Consider the following 6,000-nt stretch of genomic DNA (forward strand, 5'->3'; position numbering starts at 1 on the left):
TAGAAGACCCAAATAAGGTAATGTTGGTAATGGGACCAAACATCAAATAACACTTGAAAATATATAATTATGTACAATAATTGTAAGTAGTTTTTATGAATCTGTTTGATATCTATTGCGGTTCGTTTTATATTTCTTGAAATATAAATATTGTTTATTCTTTTATTATTATACACAAAGAATAATAAAAAAATACAGTTACTCACTAAAAGCACTTTAGGTTTGTAATAGATGTAAGGAGAATATCAAACACCAAACCAAACCAAAAATTATGTTTTATTTTACTGGTATTCACGACATTTTTGCAGAATCACATTTCATAGCACAGCAGGACATTTTATAGTACACTCTATATTAATAATTGTTTTTATCCTATACTTTTTAGTTGAATTAAATCACTTACTAGGTATAAAATTTAGAAACTGATTAACCTATAGTTGTGGTTGTGATATATTCTGATGTGTTTTGGCAATTTAAAATACTATTATGAATTTAAACAAACATTTCTGGCTTTCCTGACAGGAGTGTGGACACATGATTTTTGAAGATTCTGACTTTGACAAGAGAAAATTATTTCTGTTTTTGTTTGCCGTTGTTCTTAGCGACCGCTATAGCAGCGCCAGATCGCGTATAACGGTCGCGACCCAAAATAATTTCGCGACCTAAAATTTTTACGGGCTTTCCAATCTAAACTTGTTGCATTTATCTATGCATGTCAAAATGCGATGAAATAAACAAACTCGTTACTAAGATATGAATTTATAAGCCAACTTTTTCAAACATTATAATTTCAAATATGGAAAATTTGCAGTTGCAAAAATTGCTCGGCTAACGCCTCGTCCGCAAACAGTAATGATTCGTCCTAAAAAACATCATTTTAGGTACTAGTTACATAAATAGCTATTTTACTCGTTAAAATAGCGGCTTTGCAGCATTTATTGTCAATTTAAGATTGACAGTTATTAAATTAAATAATTTTTATGTTAGGTATCTTAAAATTAATTTCAATTGTTTTAATATTGTAAAATCTAAATATTACCTTGAATTTGTGTTTAATATAAAATTGTTACTTAAATCAATCTAAATATAACTGTATCTAAGCATAATTTTAACTGAGCGGAAACACATTGTTGTTTATGATTGTAACAAAATTATACTCTCTAGCCCCCCCCCCCCATATAATAATATAATATATCCGTATACAATTCATTCCTCATTACTAATAACATATTAATTTATAATTACTAAGACTTTACACTTATTACTGTGCTAGAATTTAATTAAAAGTAATAAAAATAATTGTATAAGAAAAAACTTACCATTTTACAATTATAATTAGCACAAAACTGTAATTTCAAATTTCTGTATTACACGAAAACAGCTAAAAACAAAAAAAGCCTGTAACATGCCACGCTACCTTAATTATCTTTATTGGTATTACAACACATTTTTAATCTTATCAATATCCACCTGTCAAGTAATAGGATATTGTGGAGTCACATGCTCAACACGCTTCAAAAGCTGATTTTAATTTACCGTTCGATTAGAATATGCCTGCTAAAAAATACAAGTGCTTTTTGAAAAGTAGGATATTGTATCAATTTGTTAATAAACACTGAATTTAAGCCGAAAAAGTTCTATTTATTTGGTATGAATTTGGGTTAACAAAAGGTCAGGTTATATTAATTTCGGTTTGAACCAATGTGAATTATCATAAAAATGTGATTAAATAAGAAAAAAAAATACTGGCATTTGAATCCATGTTATATTTTTAGGTCAAAATATTTTTGGAGAAAAATACAATAAAATTATGCTAGAAATTAAAATTGGAAAGTTTGGTAATTGATTCTACTACATTTTTACTGCTATGCTATGGGGTCAGTTTAAATAAAAAAAATCAAATTTGATTTAATTAAAACTTATATCATTATTAACCCAGTACAGACATCTGATATAAGTGAAAATTTAAATTGATAGTAATTTTCAGAAACTATTTGAGACAGAGTTTACCAAAAATGCTTTTTATAACTACTACTGGATAAATGAATTTAAATGAATTTCTAGTATAGTATGACTTTTTTTGAAACTTTAGTTTCGGAGATATAAATTTAATCGGACCTTTTAAAAAAATTATTTTTTTTCAGGAACTATTTGAGACAGAGTTTACCAAAAATGCTTTTTATAATTATAACTTCTACTGGGTAAATGAATTTCTATTATAGTATGACGCACAGATAACACATATTATATGTTATCTGTGGTATGTCTTTTTACCAGTTACCATTTGCTAATACAAAGTATGTGTCTGAAATTGTGTCACATTTTTCAATACGATTTTCAAAAACTTACAAAATAAATTATTAAATGTTTGTATACTGGATGTAAATTATATGTGAGCAAAAACTTGGAAAGTGATTCGTTTTTTTTTAAATAGGGGTGTTGTAATGTGTTATCCTGGTTTTGGTTCACAAGCTACAAGGTGAAGCAAATTTATAACCAACAAAATTATCGGGATTTTTCAAATACGGAAGCTCAAATATTACACATTAAAGTGTGATTAAAGATATCATGAGACAAATTCTCATTTTTGTATTTTAGATTTAGCTATTAGATTTCAAGTACAAAAAATAGTTATTAATGTACAGAGTACAGGGTGTCTCACTAAGAATAGCTCTTGGCTGTATCTCAGAAAGTATTAGCTGCAGGGCCTGCGGAAAAAAATATTTATGACAAAGAGGCCTTGAAATGTTGCTGGAAATTATTTTCAAGTTTGTAGAACGGCCGCTAGAGGGCGCAACTGAAATGGAAAATAAGAAAATTGATTTTTTACGAAATTTTGCCTAAATAAGGGGTACTATAAATAATAATTTCGCAATTTTCGGTAAATTTTGGATCTTTCTTGTTGGAACCATTTTTCTCTATCTGTTAAAATAAAGTGTTGGGGGTAGGTTATATTTGTTTTTATTTAAATATTAATAACTCCGGACTGGACTATCGGAATCCAACAAACTGGAGCTCGTTTAAAAGAGCATTCCTTACTCTATAATATATCATATAAATAATAATAGAAACTTTTGAACGTAGACGATAGGGGGCGCTGTCTTACAATTTAAGAAATATTGCGCGTTTAAAAAAAAATACGATAGTATGCGTAATTTTAGCTGGCACTAAAGAGTAATAAAAGCTCAAAAAGTCAACCGCATCCTGATAGCTTTTTTCAAACCAAAGATATTAGCAAAATTAAAATAAATACAAAACAATAACCCCTTAACCTATTTTTCTAACATGTCCGGAGTGCGATAGGCAGATAACATCACGTATCGGGCTTTTCAGTCACAGAAAAGCTCATGAAAGAAAACGTCTTGCGTGACCATCTTCTTTATGTGTGTCGAAAACTCGTCAGCGAGTAACGGCTGTATATATGTATTTTCTAACACGGTATCCCTAACCTAGCCCTCTTGATTATGACCATTCTAATAAAAAATAAGACGGAAAAGATTCTACGAAAAACGAAAATAATTTCCAGCAATTTTTCATGGCCTATCTAGTTATAAATATTTTTTTTTTCCGCAGGCTCTACCACTAATACTTTCCGAGATACAACCGAGAGCTTATTCTTAGTGGGCCACCCTGTACAAGGTGTCCCATTTTCGTGTGTTTTTTGGGGTTTCTCGTTTATGAGTAGAGATACAAATATATTAATATAAAGTCAAACGAACAGCTGTTTTTGACAAAGGTCTGATGATGGCTGGAATAGCCGCAACCGGTCACTAATAAATACTTTTTTTGACAATGGTTGGGATTTGATTTTAATAAATAAATAAATAAGTAAATGCGTTTATTGTCAAAAATTTTTACAATTTGTAGACAAAGGTAAAGTAAACAGACAGACAAACAAAATAGAATACAAAACAAGTATACAAATTACATTGTCAGTCTTATTGTTTAAAATGAACATTTATAAATGTTTACAATGTCAAAAAATAAAAAATAAAAATAAGATTCACAAATATTTAATAAGATTATAGTAAATATAGTAATAGCAAATATTAGACCAGTGTCTACAAGATCAAATTCGATTATCAAAATGTAAGTCATTTACGGCGTAGAAAGCCTTGTCTATAAGTAAATAAGATTTCAATGCTTTGCGAAATGAAGAAAATGATTGGATTTGATTTCAAATGACAGGTGATTGTGCATTTTTTTCGAGTGGTATAATATTGAACTTTTAACTAACTCTGAGCGTGGGGTAGGTAGATAAAAATCTTGCTCCCCGTTCCTGAGTGGATAAGTGTGAGATGGCCTTTCTTGAGAAGCTGATACATGCTTACGTATTAGGCAAACGGATTCAAATATAAATACGGAAGGAAGAGTTAATATTTTTTATTTTTTTTTAAAGTCCTGGCATTGAGTTCTGCTGTTTAGTCCCAGTGAATATCGAATAGCTCTCTTCTGGAGCTTAAAAATGCGGTCAAATTGAGTCGCACAACACGTACCCCAGAATGGAGGGGCATATCTGAGGTGCGACTCAAAAAGTACATAATAATCAAAGTCAAGCTCCTTAGAAACAGATCTTAATGCAAAACAGGCAGAGCTTAATTTTTTCGACAAAGTGTCGATATGCATGTCCCATTTTAGAGAATTGTCTACAACAATCCCTAATAATTTTACAGATTTTACGACGTCAATGGTGGTGTTGTTAAGTACAAAAGTTTGCAGTGAGTTTTTATATGACAAAGCTTTAGTTTTAGAAATCTTGAGACTCAGGAGGTTCGAATCGTACCAAGATTTAATGGTGATTAAGTCATTTAATATAATCCTATGATGTGCCGTGACGTCCTTGTTGCTCCAAGTGAAGCTAGTGTCGTCCGCAAAAAGACATATTTTACCACTGATGTTTATGTTAGCAATGTCGTTAATAAAAAGAAAAAACAAAATAGGGCCTAGTACTGAGCCTTGATGCACTCCACATTCTATTGGCTTGCTAGAAGACTTGCTGGTATCCACCCTCACAAGTTAACTTCTGTTGCTCAGATACGACTTAAACCATTCGAGAGATGTTCCCTGAACCCATAGTGCTGCAGTTTATTAATTAGGATCTTACTTTATTATTTCTGGATTTTCCATCGCCAGGGACTAATATCATATTTATTTTTCCTTTGCGATATTTTACTCTTTTTATATTTAATTAATAACAAATCTTCGTAATATAGCAACCAACTAACTCTTATTGCTACATATTTTGTAACACAACAACTATTAGATCACCAATTGGTATACGCAACGATATTTAAAACCCGATTTTCAAAAAATGAATATTATCATAACAAATTTATGCAAATGAAAGGAAAATCAGTCTACGTACCTGTTAAACTAATTATTGCGAAAACCCTGTTAGGTAATAAGCTTTTTTCAACAAGTAAGAACAACACGAACGTACTGAGAACCGCGCGCACCGACGTTCCCGGACTGTATTGCGATTTTTGTTTATTTGCGTTTTGACCGGAACCAGCCTAGAAGCGATTTCTTGCAACTCATCGCGGTTTGCTTTACTTTTCTGGTTGCATTTCTAGAAATAATAATTATTTTGGTTCCCCTCTAGTTAATTCGACAAAAGGTAAAGGGGGGCACTGACAAAGTGCGACGGGGATTCAAATTCTCGCTCTCCGGCACCGATGTGAAGTAATATGGGAGCAGCACCATATATTTTGCGCTTTTTTCCTTATTTAAAAAAATGCCTGCCGAAAAATTCAACGTGGCTATAATGGAAGATGCCCATCCGTTCTGTAGCTACGGGGCATCCGTAAGGGGGGAAACGAAATTCTCGGTTAGCGAGCAATTCATGGGCGTGCTATAAATATTTTAAATGATATTACCTATACATAAATTTAAAAAATACCTTATCAGTTTTATTGTTTTCAACGTTTTTCCATGTAAATACGACATAATCTTTATAAAAATTAAAAAAATTAAGAAGAAAAATAAAGACATAAAATATGA

General features: G+C 31.1%; 1 protein-coding gene across 3 annotated transcripts in view; it reads right to left on the reverse strand.

Annotated features, from left to right (window-relative positions):
- Positions 1-5,520, reverse strand: part of LOC115878832 (myosin-9) — a 53,799-nt gene extending 48,279 nt beyond the window's left edge. For 2 of the 3 annotated variants that reach the window (XM_030895441.1, XM_030895439.1), the window contains exon 1: positions 1,320-1,411. The gene's annotated coding sequence lies outside the window, so the exon portion shown is untranslated. Of the gene's footprint in view, positions 1-1,319; positions 1,412-5,365 lie in introns of those variants that run through there. The other variant, XM_030895440.1, reaches the window with a different exon arrangement.
- Between the last annotated feature and the right edge of the window lie 480 nt (positions 5,521-6,000).

This window comes from Sitophilus oryzae, unplaced genomic scaffold (assembly GCF_002938485.1).
Source record: "Sitophilus oryzae breed Bouriz unplaced genomic scaffold, Soryzae_2.0 scaffold_1532_pilon_pilon, whole genome shotgun sequence".
Taxonomy (NCBI): domain Eukaryota; kingdom Metazoa; phylum Arthropoda; class Insecta; order Coleoptera; family Curculionidae; genus Sitophilus; species Sitophilus oryzae.